This window comes from Sus scrofa, chromosome 9 (genome assembly GCF_054392235.1).
Source record: "Sus scrofa isolate SSC_HxYL_T2T_F1_AM1 chromosome 9, Sscrofa_HxYL_maternal_Yorkshire_Landrace_v2.0, whole genome shotgun sequence".
NCBI lineage: Eukaryota > Metazoa > Chordata > Mammalia > Artiodactyla > Suidae > Sus > Sus scrofa.
Genome location: NC_139391.1, coordinates 133,352,261 through 133,374,857, shown reverse-complemented (window position 1 = coordinate 133,374,857; position 22,597 = coordinate 133,352,261). Strand labels below are relative to the sequence as shown.

At 40.0% G+C, this 22,597-nt stretch overlaps 1 protein-coding gene across 7 annotated transcripts in view; it reads left to right on the top strand.

Annotated features, from left to right (window-relative positions):
• Positions 1 to 22,597, top strand: part of KCNK2 (potassium two pore domain channel subfamily K member 2) — a 458,301-nt gene that overhangs the window by 276,725 nt on the left and 158,979 nt on the right. The window contains exon 1 of one of the 7 annotated variants that reach the window (XM_021102130.2): positions 10,802 to 11,091. The exons of the other annotated variants lie outside the window; for them this stretch is intronic. The gene's annotated coding sequence lies outside the window, so the exon portion shown is untranslated. Of the gene's footprint in view, positions 1 to 10,801; positions 11,092 to 22,597 lie in introns of those variants that run through there. 7 annotated transcript variants of the gene reach the window in all.

Below are 22,597 nucleotides of genomic sequence, written 5' to 3'. Positions count from 1 at the left end.
TTGTTGATCAGCTCAAGCAGTTTTTGGGTTGAGTCCTTAGGGTTTTCTATGTGTAGTATCATGTCATCTGCATACAGCCATATATTAATAGAAATAAATCTAGTACAAAATTGGTAACATGTTGTAAATTCGGTTTTTACCTTCTTTCTAAAAATTGACATTATATTTGCCCTTTGTTTGTTTTTGTTTTTTTTTAGGGCTACACCTGTGGCGTATGGAAGTTCCCAGGTTAGGAGCCACTGCCTCAGCAATGCAGGATCCGAATCACATCTGTGACCTTTATACCACAGCTCATGGCAATACTGGATGCTTAACCCACTGAGCAAGGACAGGGATCAAACCTGCATTCTCATGGATACTAGTCAGGTTTGTAACCCACCGAGCCACAAAGGGAATTCCATAGTTGCTGATTATATATCATGCTATGTACCATGCTCAATTTCTAAGCCCTTTAAATATTCATTTAATCACATTGAGAATATTTTCCCATGCCATTAAAATATCTTCAAAAACAGTTTTTAATGTGTTTGTAATATTAAAATGCATATATTAACATTTATTAGACTCTAATGATGAGTGATAATCTTATTAGAACATTCCTTCTGTTTGAAGTAATTCTTTTTATATGTAAAACTGTGTATACTGCCCAATCATTACCGATACGGTAACATGTTAACTAACTTGTATGAGAGTGAAAGTTTACTATTAACTGATTTATCTGTCATCTGTTACCACCTTCAGACCAATATGGCCTTTGCTCATTCTCAAAATATTTTGAAGCATCTGCTTTAAATGTTCATGTTAAATGAATGAGATTTGGCATACTTTACATTTTTGAGATTAGTTATAAATGTGAGTCTCTTCAGTATTTTTATAGTTCGTTTTTTAAATTAAGTTTTAATGTCCCTTTTAAGAAAAAAAATCTCTCCAGAGAACAAATATTTCTCTTTTTTGGTTTAGTTTTTTGTATTGTTTTGTTTTTTTCTCAGAGAACAAGTTTTGTAATTGTATTATGGACAGGGGATTTTTGTGATTTCAGAATATTTTATGCAGCTTAAAAATTTATGATAGTCTGTCAAATATGCAAATAGCTTTGTGGATTAAAAGTTAATTAATTCACTGGTGCTAACTCTTGAGGCCTTCAAAGAATATTTTAAAAGTTAGTTTGTATAACTGAATGGATTTTAAAGGAAAGTGAGTTTCTTTAAAAAATATTCCAGAAGTACTCTTTCTCTAATAAAAAATAGTTGGCCTTGTAATTAGTTTTAAGTAGTTAACTAACAGTGGCTCAGGCTATTTCTTTGGGAACATATTATTTATGAAATAGTCAAGGGGTAGTTGAGATAAAGAAGGGTTTATTAGTATTTGTTTTATTTTTAAAAGAAAATAATCTTAAAGTTATAGAGCTTTAATTAAACACCGACTTTAAACTCTAAAAATTATTAATAAATTATTAAGCAGTTTGAAGTAATTTTACAATATAATAGATGCTAACAATTTTCAACACAACATTATGATTTTAATAGTAATATTATCTCTTTCTGTTCTAGCCAATGTATGGCTTTCATTAAATACTACACAGTTCTCTGACTGAATTAATTGTCTAAGCCTGTTCAAAAGGCCAGAAATTACCCTCGGGGAATCAAAACATTATGCTGGAAACCAAAGACACAGATAAGAGTGTGAACTTCAATTTAAAGGGAAGAGAGGAATCTTGAGCAATAAACAAAGACACTCTATATTGGCTTTAATAGCTACAACCGTTTTTCGAACTACCACTTCAGATCAGTTTGAGATAAAACAAGATACATGATAAGCTCGTGAGCCAAACTCACTGAATTTTGTGGCTAGTGCCATGGCAATTCTATAACATCAGTTATTTACATGTGGGTGGAACACAGTGGGAAAATGAATATGGTATCAAGTTCTAAAAAGGCTTAACTCTAAGAAGGAAGGTAGGAAAGATACCGAATCTGTAAGAACCCTAAGCCTGAAACACAAAATAAAATCTTTAAACCAGTACTTGTGATCATTAGATGTGGGATGGGCTGAAGTTTAATTCAACACTATTAAGTGATAGCTGGTTGGGCAGTTGCGCACATTAGATCACAGAAGGCTCACTTAAACCAAAGACCTGCTATGAAAATCTTTTAGTATTTTAGAAAGTAAATATTGCTGATCCCAAACTCATATACGCATTCTCAAACATTTATTAAGGGATTTCCCACTGTGACACAGTGGGTTAATAATCCAGCTTGTCTCTGTGGAGCCACCGGTTGGACCCCCGACCTAGCATAGTTGGCTAAGGATCCAGCATTGCTGCAGTTGGGGCATAGGTTGCATCTACAGCTTGGATTCGATCCCTGGCCTGAAACTTCCATATGCCACTGGGATGGAGGAAAAAGAAAAAATAAAAAAAAAGAGAAAAAAAAGAAAAATAAATTATTAAAACATCTATATGTTGGGCCATAGTCCAAAATTTGGGGATCTAGGAAGTGAAAGATATAGGCCCTGACTTCAAAGAAGAATGAACATACCAGAAAACCAGTGAGTGCAATATAGTGAAATAGAAATTGTAAAAGGATGAATTTGGTGCTGGAAGAAGAATTCTGAAAGGTTCCTGGGAGAGAAGAAAAGAGAGAGAGGGTAATGCTTGATCTTGAAGGAATTCTGAAGGATCACTGGAAGTTAGCCCGGTGGATTTGGGTCAAGAAGCAGGAGATCTTATGCAAAGAGAGAGAGCGGCCTTGGAGCGCTTGCCCTGATTGGGGGAAAATAGCAGTAAAAAACTGGGAACTAGAGTCCTAACGTGTGGTAGCAAGAGAAAACTTGGACCTGAAGAAATGTGCAATTGAAGAGCCTTCCATGTCTTGCCAGTAGCTTGCATTGTATTCTGAAGGCTGTGAGAAGCCACTGGAAGGTTTGGCTTGGATTCTGACTGCAGCCGGTTGCCAGGGTTTGGGATGGGGTGGAGCGAAGGGGGAGATGTTGGTCAAAGAGTACAAAGCTTCAGTTGTTCCGGTTGAATAAGTTCTGGAGAATCCAATGAAACCCTGGGTGACAAGAGTTAACGTTACTGTATACTCGAAAGTTGTCGGAGAAGATAGATCTTCAGTTAAGACGTCACACACACACAGAGGTAACTATGTAGAGGTGAAAAGTTATTTAACTTGATTGGGATGATCTTTACGCAATGTATGCGTATGTATACATCTCTCTAAACATCCAAGTTGTACACCTCAAATAGATGCAATTTCTAAGTGTTAAAGATGTCTCCATAAAGTTGTTAAAATAAATAAATACTACTCAAAAAAAAAAAAGAAGAAAAGAAAAGAAAAAAGCAAGCGGTATGGTGGAGGAAGGGCACGAACTCAGCGCCTACTGCAGTCATCCAGGTGAAAACTGGTGAGGTGGCGGGTCCGTCTTTCTTAGCCCCCCTCCATCTGCATCTCCAGGCATGCCCGCCTTTTGGCTCTTCTACTCAACATAAGCGCTTGAAAGATACTTTTCCTGCTTCTTCAGAGAGCAACTGTACTCATACTAATAACTAATGTCTCTGGAGCTCCTACCATGTGCCAGACTATTCTCCACCCGTTACGGGTCCCAAATGATACTTCTCAGAACAATCCTGTGAGGAAAGTGCTATCATTATCTCCGCTTTAAGGGAAAAAAAGGAACAAGGCAATCACAAAGGAAATAAGTGACAGAAACTTGATTCAGAATCTATTTTTGACCAATTTGGTCTCATTACTGTCTTCAATAACATTTTTTTTTTTTTTGGGTAATTTCTCTCCTTTGTTCTAACTACTTCTCTCAGTTTTATTTTGATTGCATTTTGGCTCAGTGAGCTTTCAGTCACCCAACGCAATCGTGTTCCAGTTTCTACACCTAGACTCGACCTGGCAGGACCCTGGGTTGACCCCTCATCTGGGGGTCACCCACCTCTAGGTAAGACTTGACAGCATAAGCCACAGAATGAAGAAGAAAGGCTATAAATTATTCAAGAGTTAGAATCTGTGGGATTTGTGGGCTACATGCATGTATTGGGTTAAGAAGAAAACAGGTACAAAGCTGTTCCACCATAATTATTGGTTGTCAATATTTAGTGTTTACACTATTAAGATTAAAATATTAACAACAAGATCCTACTGTATAACGCAGGAAACTATATTCCATATCTTAGGATAACCTATAAGGAAAAAGAATTTGAAAAAGAACATATATATGTATAACTGAATCACTTTGCTGTACACCAGGAACTAACCTACCAACTATACTTCAATAAAATAAATAAAACATATTATACGGTGTGACCCATATAGGGAAGTGTGAATGTATTTCCTCTCTCATACTACTTGTGTTTTTCTCTGGAATTAATAATTATCTTATTTTTTATTTGTTGAGTTTCTCACGCACCTATCATTATCTTGTTCCTCCAGTCTCTGATAGAAGCATAAGTCTTCTCTCAGTGCATCACCCATGGGGAAATCTGTCAAGTTCAGTTTGGACTTGCGGACATCTCGCCAGCTTTCCTTACATCTGCTCCAAATCGGACCATCTGCTCTTTAAGGTGGTCTGATTTCTGAAGTCCCTGGGCTTCCCTTAACCCTCTTTCTATGAATTGCTTTTGCCTCACTTCTAGATCTTGTGCTCCATGTCTTTGAGTTTCTCCCTGTATTTCTTAGATTTGTTGGAGCATACCACCCCACAGCTGCTGAGAAAGAGTTCCTGGAGCCTGGGCAGGGTCCACATTCTGCACCACATGTCAGTTGTGGACGTGCATTCTGATGTCAGTCTCCTGTCCTGATTGTTTTTAAGTGTTTTGAATGGCATGTCAGCCTGGGAGGTAAATATTTTGAGAATTTGCATGTCTGAAAATAACTGTATTCTATACCGCGTAGGATTAGTTTGGTGGGTAAAGGATTCTCATTTGGACATCACTTCTACTAAAAAATTTGCAGTTACTGCTAATTTTTTTTTCAAATTCTGATGTATTCATATGTCCAAAGACATTCTAAATCCTGACGTGTACTAAGTAATCTATTCTTTCTCTTTTGAAGTTTTATGGATCTTTTTGAAAAAGAAATCTCCACTGCTCTAGCATTTGCCAGCTTTTTCATCCACTGAACTGTACACTGTGAGCTATTTCAGTTTGGTGAATTTGGTCTTCAGTTCTGGAATTTTTTTCTTGTATTATTTCTTTGACAATTTTCTCTGTTGAAATTTGAGCTATTCTCTGGGAGTTCCCGTCGTGGCTCAGTAGTTAATGAATCTGACTAGGAACCATGAGGCTGTGGGTTCAATCCCTGACCTTGCTCAGTTGGGTTAAGGATCTAGTGTTGATGTGAGCTGTGGTGTAGGTTGCAGCCAAGGCTCAGATTCTGCGTTGCTGTGGCTCTGGCATAGACCCTAGCCTGGGAACCTCCATATGCCACAGGTGTGGCCCCAGAAAAAACAAAAAGACAATAAGACAAAAAAAAAAAAAAAAAAAAAAGAAGGAAAGAAAAAAATTTGATCTATTCTCTTTTTTTGGAACTACTGTATTATTTTAACACTATAGCTCCTGAATCAATCCTCTATCTTATATTTTCTTTCCCTTTTTTCTATTCTTTTTTTTTTTCTGTTATACTTGCTAGGAATAGCCTCAAATGTATCTGCTTAAACGTCTCTGCAATTTTTAATTTCTGCTACCAAAATTTTGATTTCCAAGAGTTTCTTTTTGTTTTCTGAATGTCCTTTTAAAAATAACCCACGGTTTCATGGATGCAGTATCCTACCTTTTTTGATAATTAATTTTATTGAATTTTTGCCTTAAAAGATAAGTTTATCCCCCCCCCAGCTTTATTGAGGTATAGTGGACAAAGAAAAATTATATATATTTAAGGTGTACAGCATGATGATTTTATGTAGGTGTATATTAAAAATGATGACCACATTCAAGTTAATTAACATACCACCTTACCTAGTTACTTCTCTTAGCTCTCGGAAAAGTATTTATGGTGTTTCTGAAATGTTCTTTTAGTCTCTGGGCTTGTCTCTGTTTGCCTGAGATCTTTTTAATTGATTTGCTCTTTTTTGTGTTACAGGACTTCCTCTTCTGTTTCATGATCCCTAGTGGTCCATTTGTAATTGTGAGAACTAATAGCAATGTGTGTGGGGTGGGGAGGTCTTATGACCTGGTAAGTTTCTGAGTGGTAGCCTTACTATAGAGATGAGGCAGACAGTGAGCTATAGGCCTTTCTTCTTGGGCCTCTCAGCTTCTCTGTAGAGGAATTACCTAATCCTTGGCCTAGGGAAGTGACTTAAACCTGCTGTCAGCATTCTGGGAGCCAAGGAATGGAAAGGAACATTTCTTCAAACTATCTGAAAAATAGCACTGACTCTTTAATTTGTTCTGTATTTCCTCTCAATCTTTTGGGATTAGTGAGACTTTTCTTCATGAACAATTAGTAAACATTTGGACCAAGGCTATAACGCTATGACTGTCACCATATACTTTAAAATTTGTAAAACTCTAAAAATCATCTTTGCAGATGATTAAATTATTTTATTAACTTGCCATAATGACTGAAAAATTTTACTGTTAGACTCTGTGAAAAAAGCTTCCTTTATAGACGCCTGTGTTGTCTGAAAGAAGTACCTGTCATCAATTAATATACCATGTTAGCCAGTCATCTCTTAATCATGATTCTGAAAAAAATGGCATGCAGAGCAGGTCTCTCAATTGGGAAGAGAACAGAGGAAACATGTAATGCCTGATATACTAGCCTTCATGTCCCTTGTGGAGTATCCTAACAGAGGGTCCATATCATTTAAGAACCTGGGGGATAGGGTGCCAGGTGGCAGTGGAGAAAGAACACAAACAGAGCCACTGGAAACATCCTCCCTAAATAATGTTTTCAAAGGAAAAATGAAATTAGTAGCTAGTTGGATTTGCAAAGGTGAGAACTTGAAAGTAATCAGAGTGGCAAGAGCTCTATAGGATGTATCTACGGAGATCTTATGCATGCAGTCCATTGAGCAGAGTATAAAGTCAGAAAAGTAACATCATGTGGGGGGTGACACTGAGAAAAAAAATCAGTGGTATCTATCAGGTTATTAAGCATTTTTTTTTTGTAATCTAAGTAAGCTCTATAGAGTCACAGGGGCTTGTGCAAAGAGAAGCAGAGAAATGAGATTCTACATTAATCATTCAAATTAAAGTACCAGCTGTACCTGAAATAACTGAACTATCCTAACAGTTGAGACAAAAGTGTGTCACCTTTGCATTGTTGAATACTTGTGTGTGTATTTAATGTGGATCCAACCAAAGGAAGTGAAAAATTAATTTCAGGTAGTTCAGAAAACTCAGAAACATAGGATGTTAGGCTATCACTGTGGTGATGAGGCTGAAGAATCCAGTGTCTAAAACAGTGTTTGCTTCCTTGGGTGATTCCAGCAGGCTTGGACTTGCTTCGTATTTTCTAGGGAGCTCACTGCTCAAACCCTGCACTGCTCCATAAAGGGATGCAGGTAATTGGGAAAGCTGTGGCTTGCTCTAGGTGCAGCTGGAACCTGTGTCAGGGAAGAAGAGGACAAAACTACTGCTAGGTCTGGACTTCTAGAAGCTGGGAAACAGAAACCATAGGGTTTTTCTGAAACATCCAGGCCAAGCTTCATTGTGGGCAGGGTTGTTTAATATTCAAGAATTCAGGCTGAAGTCCATCTCTGGTAATTGTTTTACTTATACTTAAATTCTTTTGCAGTTTCAAATAGAAAAGATCTATCTTCCTCGTTCTGCTGATGCTTCCCTCCCTCATGCCCTCTTTATTTCTTGTGTTTGTGGGTTGTCCAGTATTGTGGTGTAGTGTTTAAATATTAGCTGTGTTTTATAAAATGGATTAGGTTATTATTTGATTTGAGGAAGCATTGGAAAGGAAAGATGATAAATTTGCAGGTATTGCAATATACCACTTACTTAAAGTCATTTTAAATTGAGGAATTAGACATTAAATTATAAAGGCTTTGCATTTCTACCCATAGAGGTTTATCTAAGTGTTTTAAGCAAGTTTTTTTTTTTTTAATTTTGTGTAAGCAGAACTTTGAAAATGGAACAAGATTTTCAGAGGTACTCTAATTTGAAGGAGCACTCAGACAAATCTTCATACAAAGCCAGGGGCTGTCATCAATTTTATCTGTCTTGAAATTTTGGATTTTATGCATATGTATCTTCAAGTACACATACCTGTGAACCCTAAGTTGCAAAGAAACTTATGTTTCTTTAATTTTTTTTCCCCCCAAAGACTTGTTGTTGGTTCTTAGCTTTAGCCAGACTTTTAGAGAAATGAAAAGAATGAAAAATAAGTAATGAACTTAAGCATTAAAATCATCAATTGAGATCTATGAAATACATTTATTGGAACCATTTAGAACCTCAAAACTAAAATGTTTCCCTTCGTATTAGTCATCTGGTTATTGAATAGATGTAAATTATTTCTTAGTATTTCAGCTTCACATTAAATGAGAATTAGGTACCCAGGAGCCAAATGATAAAAGGGCCTTTTTTTAGGAAAGTGATCTTAGGAAATTGTGCATGTAATTAACTAACAGGACTGCTTCTAAGCCACTGCTTTGCTCTCACAAGTACTGTATGTCCTTATTTGATGGGAAAATTTGGACATCTTGTACTAGCAACCCATGTTCTGAGTTTATAGCCACGTCTGGCTATTAACAAGCTATATGTCTTTGGAAGAAAAGTTGAGATGAAAGGAAAGAAAGAGGTCTCTTCTGAAATTTCAAAAGAGAAATTCCCACCTCCTTTTCTTGCCAGTGCTCTAAACTGGGTGTGAATTTGGTGACAGCTGGACAGTTCTTGGCATGGATCTTTGAGTCATTGTGCACGGTTCATGTCTAGCCTATCATTTCTAATCTCTGGCTCTTAATTCAGGATTTTTGGCTTTGATACAGTCGTCGGTAGAGAAGGCTGGCCAAGGTAGTCTCAGGGTGAAAACGTATGGAAAAGACTCTTTCCCTTATATTCATAGGACTTTCATGGTTATAATCTAAGGCCAAATGTTAAATTTTAGATGAGAAAGATTTTTACCTTAAATCTGAGCAGGGAAAATGGATCACTCTGAAAAAGCCCAGAAGTTTTAAATGAAAAAAAAAAAAAAAAGAAAAAAGAAAAGCCAGTTGAAAAGACTACATATACTCTGATACCATTTATGTAAATTTAAAAATAGTTGGTATCTTTAGGGCTATATAGGTACATAGGAAAGATATATTTATAGTCACAAGAAGGATGAGCACCACCTCCGGGAGGGTGGTTATTCTGGGAGAGGGGGAAGGAAGACAGGAACGGGGTGGGTGGGGGTGAATTGGGACTGCAGCTGTAATCTGTTTTTTCCTCAAACAAGGAGAAAAATGTATCTGAAGCATATATGGTAAAATGGTAGTCCGTTTAAAATCCAGGTTTAATGCTGTTTCAGTTCTTTTGGAACATTTAATAATTTTAAATTTGCAAAATATATAAATAAAAAAGCCTCTGAGATTGCTAAAATAGTTGAGTTCATTTGAACACGTCTTTAGTGAGAAGCTCCTATGCATTAGGCATAGGGAGGGTGACATCAGGGTGACACAGTTCCTACCCTAAGGAACTTACTGGCAAGGGGGAAAGAGCGACATAAATACCCACCATAAAATGTGGTGACCAGCATCGTGTTATACGTCATGGTTTCTAAGTAGAAAGATTGACCCTGGGATGATGGCTTTACTAGACAAATGTTGAGGGAATCTAGACAAGGCTAGCAACAAAAAATCATTGTGAATTGAATTTAAAAATAACGTATTTTCATATTTAATGTTTCAAATGGATGACTAACAAAGTATATTCAAAGAGGGGTCCTCCAATGTAACTGGCATATGCTCCCATGTAATTTACTTAAATAAATATTTGTTACGGATCTTAGCAGATGTTTCCTTTGCGGTCCTATCTAGATCTATCTTGATGATTCATTTTGGATTGCTTTCATGGAAATTTTGTCTTCCCAGCTAGATAAATCTCTACAGAGAGGGCTGTCTGGTTTTTATATTTTTATCCCCCAATCCCTAGAGCTTTAAGTATAGTCCTATATACACAGTAACAATTGTTCAGTTGTTACTGAATGCCTACTACATGCTATAGGATCATGGTAAAAGGGTACTTAAGAATTCAGGGTCAAGGGTAGCAGGAAAGACACGTGGAGTTAAAATCTACACTGCCTGAAATATGCAGATGTAGTATATGAGGAATGTAATGTCACATATGAAGATGGTGCAAACAACATCCATCACTTCAGGCAAATGAAACACTGTAGTTAATTACTAAGAAGGATGGCAAGGCACTTTAGAATCTGAACAGTGCACTACTGGCTCCCCTTCTTGAGAAAATATTCATAGAAAACAATGAAGGTTTTTTCTACCCAACTTTCATGCAAAGAAAAACCGCGACAAAACTCAGCATTCTACTGTTAGGATAGATATAAAAACAGAAAAGAAAAGACAGTTTATTCTATTCATAGCTGTGCTTGGTGGCTAACAGATTTTCATCAAAAATTGTTAAAAATAGAACAGTAAATATTTGACACCTCGATTTCAATTAAAATGAGCGTAATGTGATACTAGGGTGAGAAGAATAAGAGCGATCCCTGACAAATCAGCAGAGAGAACAGGTACAACATCTGAGTCACACATTATACATTATACCTGTTGGCTCAACAGAAATCTCTGTTCCTGGGGCCCTTATTGTTTTGATATGTTATTTGTATACATTGCTCCCCTTAGCAACCAACAACTTGGGGTTCTGGAAGTTTTACCTGAACCAGAAACCTGTTTGTGGAAAAGAAGAGTTTTATCTGTGTCTAGAAAACAACACTGATAACAATGAAAGGGTAAAAAAATCAAGCAAACCCAGAAGCATTTAAGCAACCACGGTTGCTAAGGAGATAGTGAAGTCAACACAATGGAAAGGGCCAGTTTCAGAGAGCAGCAGTCCAAAATGCTGAGCCTCAGCCACAGAGAGATTTGAGTATGTGTGGCAACCCCGCATCTGTGATGATGAGAAGAGACTTTCAGGTTGGTTTCTGGGCTCCCAGTGTAGCTTCGTGAACTCCCCTACTGTCTCCCTCCCCATCCCAACTGGATCTCACTTATCCACCTTTGCTGGCTACATCCTGGTAAAGACTTCTCCCCCATCAGGTGGAATGGGAAAGCTTCCTGCTCTAGGAAGAACTGCATGAGTTGCAGAGTCTTCTTTCTGGAATAGAAGGGCTGGAATTTGATGCCATCTTTTACAGCTCTCTTTTTTCTTCCTGACTCTCAATTGCTCATTTGGTTCCTAAAAGCCAGCCAGCTTCTGGGTGTTGGTTGACCGAGCCCCAGAAAATTAATGACGTCTTCCTTTTTGTCTCACCTCAGATCCATCTTCTTCCCCTCTCTCCATAATTTAGTGCTCTCGGTTGGAATAATTATTAAGTATTAATAGTGACCACCGTTACACTCTATTTAGGGCACTGTTCTCAATACTTTTCAAGTGTTAACCCTTTTAGGTCTCATGAACAAGTTGAAGTTGATTACTTTTCACCTTTATTTCACCAATGAAAAAATAAGGCACAGCTAATAAGTGGCTGGGCCTGGACTTGAATCCAGACAGCTCACAGTCTTCACCAGTGGAACATACTGACTTCTATGTGAATCAGTGTGATAACAGAATTTTATGGGATAATAAAGGGCATGGAAGAAATACAGTGACTTTCAATATACTGAAAATACCTTGATGTGAATTAAATGCTTTTTGATTATAAATGTCACAGCTGCCATCAAATCCTTCTTTGAAGGTCCTAAGAGCTGGCGATTTTGAATGTGTTGGCTTAGTGATGGCTTTTCATCCACAGTGATTCAAAAAAACATTTGAAAACCTACTACGTGTTCTAAGAAATCCAAAAGAATTCAGATGAGATACTAGTCTTCGAGAGCTTTTAGCCTAGTGGAGGAAGGAAGACTTAGGGACAAATATCCACACAGGAGTAAAACGTGCTGTGGATTTATTTCTTGATTCCTAGGTAATTGTGATCAAATTTCTCAGAGATAAAAGCAAAGGAGGAGGTTTCACAGGGGAGAATGGTCAGGATATATGATCAGGGAACTGTTGTGACCAAATTAAATTAATTGTCTAATTATATTTTTTATAATATAATTATTATAAAAGACCAGATTTCACAGGAACTTGAGGCATCATCATATCTTGTTCTTCCTCAAATTATAGTTAGAGATTATGTAGTATTGAAGTTTCTATGCTGGTTCCAATTGTTTTCCCCATGGGTGCTTTGACAGTTCATAAATATATTTGCATAATTAGCTCTGTTAGTCCTGGTGTGAGGCTGATGAGTCTTGTGACTCTCAAGGCTGGAAGAAGCTTATGGAGATTGTGAAAACCCTGATTTAACATTTTGCCCTCAATTATTACCTAATCGTGCACATTAATTATCTCATGGAGGGGTTTGTGGTGGTGGTGGATGAGAAGGTCTGTATTTTGAGCGGCTGCTTGGGAAAGGTTGAAGGGCTCCCTGTAATATCTAGCTTTAAAACATTTCAGATGTGATTTCCAAGCTGAGAGCTAAATCAACATAAGAGCATTCCACAATAACTAACCTGTATCTGTTGGACTCCAGTGGCAAGCTGTTGCAGGGCTAGGGCCAGATCCCCATCTGAAGCATCTGGCAGTGTGGCAGAACTAAGCAGGTCTTAAGCTGACACTTGAGAGAAAAGTATAATTAAGGCAATTCCATAACAAGTGAGTCTCACCATCTCAGAGGAAAGGAAAGAACAGCATTTGAGATGCATTCTTTCAAAGGAGGAAGATAAACTTGAGTTTTCACAGGAGGTGTAAGTTATCTTATTGTATGTGTAGTGCAATGCATGTTTTGGCACAGAATTTTGGGTGAGTGAGGGGTGGCTTCTTCTGTAATATAGCATGGTACCTGGAGCTCCAGAAAAGAAGCATTTATGTGATAGAAAAGGGAGGATTAAGTATCAGTGAAACAGGGCAGTGGGGCCAGAATGCGGTGCAGCTATCTAGGCCAACTCGGGCAAGTGTGGGGTTGGATGCTCTTTATTTAAAATTTTGACTTTGAAAACAAACTTATGGTTACCCAAGGGGACAGGCAGGGGGAATGGATGGACTGGGGGTTTGGGACTGTTACATATGCACTGTGGTACATGGAATGACTGGCCAACGAGGCCCTACTATATAACACAGAGAACTCTACTCAGTAGTCTATGATAATCCATGTGGGGAAAGAACTGGAAAAATAATGGATTTATGTATGAGTATAAACGAATCACTTTGTTGTACAGCAGAAATGATTACAACACTGTAAATCAACTCTACGTCAGTAAAACTTTAGAAAATGAAAAAAATAAAATTTAGAACTTTTGTTCCTCATGTAATTTTTATATTAATATTGATTGTTTAAAATATTGTATTAAGGGGTTCCCATTGTGGCTTAGTGGAAACGAATCTGACTAGCATCCATGAAGACGAAGGTCCAATCCCTGGCCTTGCTCAGTGGGTTAAGGATCCTGCATTGCTGTGAGCTGTGGTGTAGGTCGCAGACACTCTGTCGGGTTCTTAACTGACAGCGGAAACTCAGATATGACCTCACAGGGCATCTTACGTTATCTTAACCCAGAATCTGAAATCAGAGGGCCTCAGGACCATGTGCAGCCTACAAATATATTTTTTGGTCAGGTGCATGGATCTCAAGTTGCTGAGGCTGTGGCTTAGGCTGGAGGCTACAGCTACGATTTGACCCCTAGCCTGGGAACTTCCATATGCTGTGGGTGCAGCCCCAAAAAGACAAAAAAAAATTGTATTAAAATATTATTTATTAGAGTTCTCGCTGTGGCTCAGCAGGTTAAGAACCCGACATAGTGTCCGTGAGGATGCAGGTTCAATCCCTGGCCTTGGTCAGTGGGTTAAGGATGTGGCACTGCTGCGGGCTATGGCACAGATCACAGAAGAGGCTCCGACCTGGCGTTGCTGTGGCTGTGGTATAGGCCTGCAGCTGAGGCTCTGATCAGACCCCTAGCCTTGGAACTTGTATATGCTGCAGGTACGGCTATAAAAAGAAAAAAAAATTATCTTTTCCAAGCTGAAAAACACACACCCATGGCATGTGGAAGTTCCCGGGCCAGGGATTGAATCCGCACCACAGCAGTGACCCAAGGCGCTGCAATGACAACACCAGATCCTTAACCCCCTGTGCTGCAGGAGAGCTCCCTACAGATATGGTTTATTTGCCACTGTTTCTTTTTTTAAAAATTGATTTGGTGGCCCCCATTTTGAAATTGAAAGCCTTCTAAAACAATGTGGATATATGACTTCTCTTGAGAAATTGGAAGGTCTAACACACTGGATCTTACGCTTTTTCATGGCAGTAATCAACTAGAGATAACTGGACCATCTCCTCCAGTTCACTGGTTCACTAGACCCACTTCATGCGTGTGTGTTATTGCCTGATGCTGTAGGCATTGGGATTCTTCTTCTTCTTTTTTTTCCTTTGCTTTAGAGGGCTGCATTCCTGGCATGTGGAAGTTCCCAGGGTAGGGTCAAATCAGAGCTGTAGCTGCTGGCCACAGCCACAGCAATGCAAGATCCGAGCCTCGTCTGGGACCTAGACCACAGCTGATAGCAACGCTGGATCCCCCACCCACTAAGCAAGGCCAGGGATCAAACCCGCATCCTCATGGATACTAGTTGGATTCATTTCCTCTGGCCAACAACAGGCATTGGGATTGTGAGCCCTAATTAAGTACTGGATTTCTTTCAATACTGCCTCTTAAAGATGGGCTTTCATTCATTTAATCAATATTGATTTTTGTGCCTACAATATGTAGATATTGTGCAGAGGATGAAGAAGACAAGGTTGTTTCTCTCTTGGAACTTGGCAAAGGTCCTGGGGACAGTGGTGGTGGTGACAGGCTTCTGGCTTTGTTCACTTTGTAGAATTTGGAGAGATCTCACAACTATCTTAACAAATTTTAATTCTACGCAAAACTGCTTTCTTCTTTGTTTTAGGACTTTCTTACAGATAAACATGCCTTGGGTGATGCATAGGTTTTTAATCTCAATTCCTCCATAAACTTGGTAGATGGCCTTGAGCAAGCCTTGGAAGTGCTCATTAATCATGGATATAAAAAACGTGTAAGGGTCAACTAGATTCTAGTTGTGGTGAAATTAAGGTCTTTGGTTATTGAACACATTAATAAATATCTTTGGGAGACTCCAAAGCCTCACATTCACTATTTTCTTGTTTATTGCCTTTATATCTTGTGACTTCATTTTGGAAGAGAAATTGAATTGGTTTGTTCTTCACACACAAAAAATTGATTTGTTCTTCATTGTTGTCAGAATTTGTGGTCTCAGGTGCAGGCAAAACACTGGATTGGCAAATTTTCACAACAAATATAAGTTTTAAATAAAGCCCTGAATGTGCTGGAAATTCATTAGGTAATGAAAGCCATCAAGAAAAATTTTGAAGTCTAGTTCTCTCTGGATTTATGGCTGATTTTAATAAAAAGCACCCCATTTGATATAATTAGTTTGGATAATATTGGCAGACTTAAAAAATTATCTAATGAATACATTGTTAGTCTAGATATATAATACAAAACATTTATTTCCTGATGATAGTTTATGATACTCAGCTTTGAAAGGAGAAAGAAAAGCTGGAGTAAAATCTCCTCTTTGTAACTAAGTCAATTCTAATGTTTGCTGAATTTAATCTACTATAACAGAGTACCATTTTATAATTATTTCTTTACAATACCCTTAATTAATACCTTATTCCCTGTTGAGCAAAATTATATATGAATATTAGCTGATTTTAAATAATAACACTTCCGTGTACACTGATTAAAGAATTGATGCTTTTATGCCAGAAGATGGGTGTTTTGACTTGCACAGATTTTCAACCCTGAAAAGAAATCACATGAGACTAAGAACGCCATTATTAAAGAGATTCTTGTTTACATTTAAAAATCTTATCCTTTTTCATATTTTTGTATATGTGTTCATTTTAAAGTGAATATATAAAGCCATTAAAAAGATATTGCTGTGTTACATATTTTAGAATGACTTTTATTTTCACAAAATAAACCTCTTGATTTTGATTAATTTTGCAAAGCTTTATGGAAAAAATGCCATTACCCTCCCCCCCATTTTTCAGGGCGAGATACTTTAATATGAAACCCTCTCAGTAACTCAGTGATGTTTTACAAATAGACAGGGACATGTTCTTACTACTGTCATCCTTTCCTTAGTTTAACTCCACGGTTACAAAAATTCGGCGTGTCTTCTTTGCTACTGCATATCCCCGAAATGCCAGAAAAACGCCTTTCTGATACCCAGAAGATGCTTAATAAATACTAGTTGAATGAGGGACTAAATATATTTCTTGTACTGTACATGGCCAAAAACACATTGGTGGTGTTGCAAATGGACAGAATTTTTGAACTGCGTACTTTCCAGAGAGAGAGTGAATGGTGACACGTACCAGTGGCTGCCATGAATTGTCAACCATGCTGGCAGAGGACCTGAGCTGTCATCTAGTCCAATTTCTTACCACAGCAGAAACTGCCTCTGTGAGCTATCAGAGCAGAGTGAACCCAAATCCTGCTTTTCCTCCAGGATTCTCAAACTGTGCTTCTTTAACTAGCAGCATCAGCATCACCTGGGAACTTGTAATTTATGCCACTTCTCAGGTCTCACCCCAGATATAATGCACCGGAAACTCTGGGCCAGGCTCAGCCCTCAGGTCTTATGACCACTCCAGGCGATTCTGCTGCACCCTCAGGTTGAGACCTACTGCTGTAGACAAGGCTTATATAAGCACTGCTAGCACCTACCTCTTCGCTTTCTTTGCTCTTCTTCCAATGATGCCAATGTCCCTTCTGATGAACACATTCTAACTTTAGGTTTATGAATGCTTCAAAATGAATACATTTTGGCTTTTGAGGAATTGCCTTCTTAAAGTAATTTGCATAACTCAAATCTGACAGACATGTTATAAGCTTACTTGGAATTTAACTCTCAGAGGGTGTTATTACCTATTGCTGCATAGCAAATTACCACAACTTAGCACCTGAAAACAAGAAACATTTATGATCTCACAGTTTTTTTTTCTAAATTTTTAAATGTTTTAAATCGAAGTATAGTTGATTTACAATGTCGTGTTAAGTTTCAGGTGTACAACAAAGTGATTCACTTATACACACACATACTCTTTTTCATATTCTTTTCCATTATAGGTCATTACAAGGTATTGACTACGGTTCCCTGTGCTATACAGTAGGTCTTTGTTGTTTATTTTATGGATAGTAGTGTGCAACTGTCTGCTAATCCCAAATTCTTGATGTATCTCTCTCCCATTGCCCCTTTGGTAACCATCTATTTGTTTTCTGTGTCTGTGCGTCTATTTCTGTTTTGTAAATAAGTTCATTTATATACTTTTTAAAAATTCCACATGTAAGTGATATCATGTGGTATTTGTCTTTCTCTTTCTGGCTTACGTCACTTAGTATGACAATCTCTAGGTCCATCCATGTTGCTGCAAATGGCATTATTTCATTCTTTTCTTTGGCTGAGTAGTGTTCTTTTCCAGATATGTGGCCAGAAGTGGGATTGTTGGATCACATGGTGACTCTAGTTTTTGATTTTTTAAGGAACCCTAAAAGGGGCTGCACCAGCTTACATTCCCACCAACCGTGCAGGCAATTTCCCTTTTCTCCACACCTTCTCCGGCATTTATTATTGGTAGACTTTTTCTTTCGCTGTAGCCACAGCCAACGATTCTGGGGCCAGGGATCAAACCTGAGCCACCAGACAATTCTGACTTGTAGACTTTTTGACGATGGCCATTCTGACCAGTGTGACGGCGATACCTCATTGTAGTTGTGACTTGCATTTCTCTAATAATTAGCAATATTAAGCATCTTTTCATGTGTCTATGGGCCATCTGTATATCTTTGGAAAAAATGCCTATTTAGGTCTTTTGCCCATTGATTAGGTTGGTTGTTTGCTTGTTGATATTAAGCTGTATTAGCTGCTTGTATATTTTAGAAATTAGGCTATCGTTGGTCACATCATTTGCAAATATCTTCTCCCTTTCTGTAGGTTGTTTTTGTTTGTTTGTTTGTTTTTGGTTTTGCCCATGGTTTCCTTTGCTGTGAAAAAACTTTTAATTTTGTGTTTGTTTAGCACCATCCATCTGTAGAACTTAAGCTTAACGAAGGCAGCAACCTTGCTATATCCTCAGAGCTCCGGTTCGGCACCTAGTAAACATTCAAGAAGTATTTGACAAATGTGATTCATCCTTCTTCATCTTAGACCTGCACAGTTGTGTTATTCAGAGGATTAATTAAATGGCAAGATGTATTTATAGAGTTGGAATTTGTTGGTGGTCCTGGTCATCCAGGGCCCCCTTGTTTCACTGGGGTAGGTCAAGCACAGGAGACAACAAAATTCTTCGGAGGACCTACAATATTAAACCACATATATGTTTTAATTCTCACATCAGTCTTTTGAGTTCAGGGTAGTGTCTCTATTATGTAGATGAGAAAACCGACGGTCAGAGAGGTAAAGGGACGCCCTCACGCTCACATGGTTCACAAATGGTAGTTTTGATACCCATAGAAATCACTTTGACTTCAAAATTCCAGGTCTGATTGGAATTATGGAAAAGACACTGGCGTTCTCCTTTTTTTGGTTTTGTTTGTTTGCTTTAACGATGAATAGGCCAATGTCATAAAGGAAAATCAAGATAAAAATGAAATCCTATGGGATTTTATGCTGCTCGTTGGAGCATAACAGCAACTCTAAAAGCACCAGAATGAGAGGAATATACAATTTGGGGTGTGGAAAATCTTTTTATTAACTATTTCAGGTTTTCCTACCCATTAAAATAAAGTTAACGGGTTTTAGGTCATCTGGCTCCAGCAACAAGAAAGAAATAGAATCTATCTAGTCTCTCTATGACACTTTTGGTGGCATTTATATTCTTGAGAAATGTGGACATAAAATTAAACAGACTAAGCCACCCCATTTCCTTGTTTCTTCAGTTGCAATGATACACAAATTAGTCTACTCGCTTTTTGCCTCTTATGTCAAACACAGTGCGTAAGCACAAGAAGGCTCCTAAAGGGGCAGGAATTGGAGTTCCCATTGTGGTTCAGTGAGTTAAGAACCCGACATCATGTCTGTGAGGGTGTGGATTCAATCCCTGGCCTCCCTCAGTGGGTTAAGAATGTGGTATTGCAGGAAGCTGTGGTGTAGATTGCAGATGTGGCTCAGATTTGACACTGCTGTGGCTGTGGTATAGGCCGGCAGCTGCAGCTCCAATTTGGATCTGACCCCCAGCCTGGGAACTTCCATACGCTGCAGGTGCAGCTATTAAAGAAAAAAAGGGCCGGGTGGGGGTGTGGGTGGGGGTGTAGGAGTTTCACTGAGGGGGCCGTGAGGGGCTGCATTGGAAAGAAGGGCTAGAGTCAGTACAGGGACTAGTTTCTCAGTTTTTTTGAATTATTTGTGAGGATAAGGCTAGTTTGTGCAGTGATTCCTGCTAATGTTACAGCTTGGAATTTTGTTTGTTGTTTTAAAATCTTAATTTAATGTCCCTGTTAAGTAAATCCATGACCTCTACCCCTGGCCCTCTACATAGTCGTGTGCCTAATGTGAGGATAATGCGAGGGGACCGTGGAGGACCAGTGCTACACGTGACTTGATCTAGAAAAGGAGAGAAAATGGCAATTTGGCATTTGGGACTGGTAGTGTGTCTTACGACCCATAAGTATGGGAAAGAGAAGCACGACACAGGCATATTTATGGGCCCAGCACCCTTCCGCTGTGCCACTCTGCTGCCTCTACACAAGCATATTTAAACTATGAGTTAAGGCCCTACTTCAGTAAGCATTTGCCAGTTGGACAAAGGACCAGTGCTTCGAAAGTGTGGTTAAATTTGCAAAAGACCCAGATGGAACCAAAAAAGAGTCATCAAGTTGCATCACATTTTTAAACAAAAGGAAAAAAGGGAAGAAAAAAAAAAGTGTTTGGGATCATTTTCCCTGGAGAACAGAAAGCTTGCGAATTCACAAAGAGGGGTGAATTCATCTCATTTTCTATTTAGGATACCTAGTTCCAAATACTTAGAAGGAGGCCAGGTAAAGGTAAATGATGTCCACAATGACACTTTGATTGAGACGTTTCCTAACACCTGTTTCGCACTGGTCACTGGTTACCGTGGATTTGGGGGGAGAACAGAGAGAGTTTCTGCCTTAACTGAGTTATGGTCTAGTTTAAGGAAGCACAGCACAGTGTGACAAAATGGAAGCATAAATTGTCCTGGGAAGCAAATAGTGAGATAAATTACTAGGGTTCGGGAGAAACTTCTGGACAGCTGGGGATCTGGGGGATAATCCCTGTGATGTTTAGGTTGACGTGTCAACTTGGCTAGGCTATAGCACCCAGTTATTTAACCAGACACTCATCAAGGTGTTGCTGCGAAGGTATTTTGTAGATGTGGTTAATATCTACCATCAAGTGACTTTAAGATTACCCTTGATGATGTGCGGTCCGGGTCTTATGAGCAAAAAGTGAGATTTCCCAGAAAAGAAGAAATTCAAGACGGAAGCATCAACTCTTGCCTGAGTTTCCAGAGCTACCGTGGGGATGTCCGATGGACTTGCCAGCCCCCATAATCATGTGAGCCAATTCCTTAAAAAAAAATTTATGCACACATACCTTTTTTGTTCTGTTTCTCTAGAGAAGCTGTTGATGCAGTGTCTCAGTCATGTAAATTTGGAGAAAGGACTGTGCAAGGTGTGTGAGGGAAGATGATAGTATACTGGGAAGCCAGGAATGAAAAAGAGAAGCCAGACCAGGAAGCACATTACATATGACCCAGAGAGTCTGAAAGGGTTTTAAGTCAGTGAGAGGATCGGATTCACATTGTAGAAAGGACATCCGATTATATTATTACTGAGAGCAGAAGTCGAGAAAAACATGCCTCCGTTCCAGCAGGAAGGAATTCCTAATAAGGAGAACATTTTTAATAGGAGGAAAAAAAGGAGAAACCTGAATCTCTTCCGGAAATAAAAAATGATAATAATTCGGCATTTAAAATCATGGCCGGCCACAGCCTTGCAAAAGGTTTACAACGTTCTTGACAATCAAGTCTTTCTGCTCTACCTTACCTCATTCATATCTATAGATTTCGCTAGGAAATTCTCCTGGTAACTGGGGAAATACTCCAGTCTGGCCGAGCAGCGGTTCTGGAAGATAAACTCTCACACAGTGGTGGAGTGGGAGGGTGCAGGTCAGCAAGGGATTCCCGCTGCAAAAGTGGGAAGGAGGAAGGCGTTTACAAACCGGCTGAAGTTCCACTACATCACGTGTGCGGTGAGCAGACTCGCTTATTTTAACAGCTGCAGTCTGTCCTCTGAGCGCGGTCTCCCCCTTCTCTGCGGGTTCGGTTCCCGCACCCGGGTCGCCTTGAGTTCAGCTGCCCCCGCGCGGCGGTTTAGGAGTCTGGCGGGGTCTGGTACCTGCCGAGAGGGGCTCTTGATGCTGAGGTTTCCGAAGTCTCCCACCCCGCGGCTTTACCGACCACATTACCGACCACATTCACAACCTTCGTCCCCTGCAAAAGGGGTCTTGCCCTGAAAGCTAATCGATTTTTCTTCCATTCCCTCTGCAACCCTAAATGCTTTCACTCAGGCTCCAGGTGCCTTCCGCAGTCCTTCAATTGATCAGAGCTCGCTGCTCAGGCGGAGCACCCTTGGAGATGGGGTGGAGATTGTTAGGGGCTTGATAACCTTTCCCCATGCGCTGACTGGAAGCAGTTAACATCCTCATTAGGGCCCCTACTCCAGGGTCTCAGGGTGTCCTTCTCTGTATAAGCCTGGGCGAGGGGGGAGGGAAGAGAGGATGCCCAGGTGTTGGGGGTCTGGGGACCTGCTCCCCAAAGCTCAGTTCCCCAGCGCGCACCCGGAACTGGAAGGAGATGGGTTGGAGCCAGGTGTGCCAGATAGTGTGAGCGAGGATCTAGGGAGGGGGCAGGGTTAGCGGGAAGGGCTGAGAGGGAAAGAGGCAGCAGGTGAACCCATAGGGCTGTGCCCATAGGAGGGTGGCGGGGGCGGCTAGAGGGGGTCTTTGGAAGAGGCAGGGGAGACGCAGGCAAGGGTTGGGCTCGGAGAGGGTGGGAAGAGTTGAGCCCGGGCGGTGCGACAAAAGGGGTGGTGGTGTGGGGGGAAGGCTAGAGGGAGGGAGTTCCGAAAGGAGGGAAAGGAGCTGGCGAGGGGCGAGCCTGGAAGGGAGGGCAGCGGTGGGCGGGCGAGCTGCCGGCCGAGACCGTGCCACCTCCGCCCCCGGGGCACCGAGGGCTCAGCCGGGGAGACGCACAAAGAAATGCGAAGAGGGGCTGAGCAAGGCTCGCGCACAAAGACGCCGGGGCGCACGGCCGCTCGGGCTGCACCCACCGCCCCCGCGCCGCGCGGCGCCGGGGCCGGGCCAGCGCGGGGCCCGGGG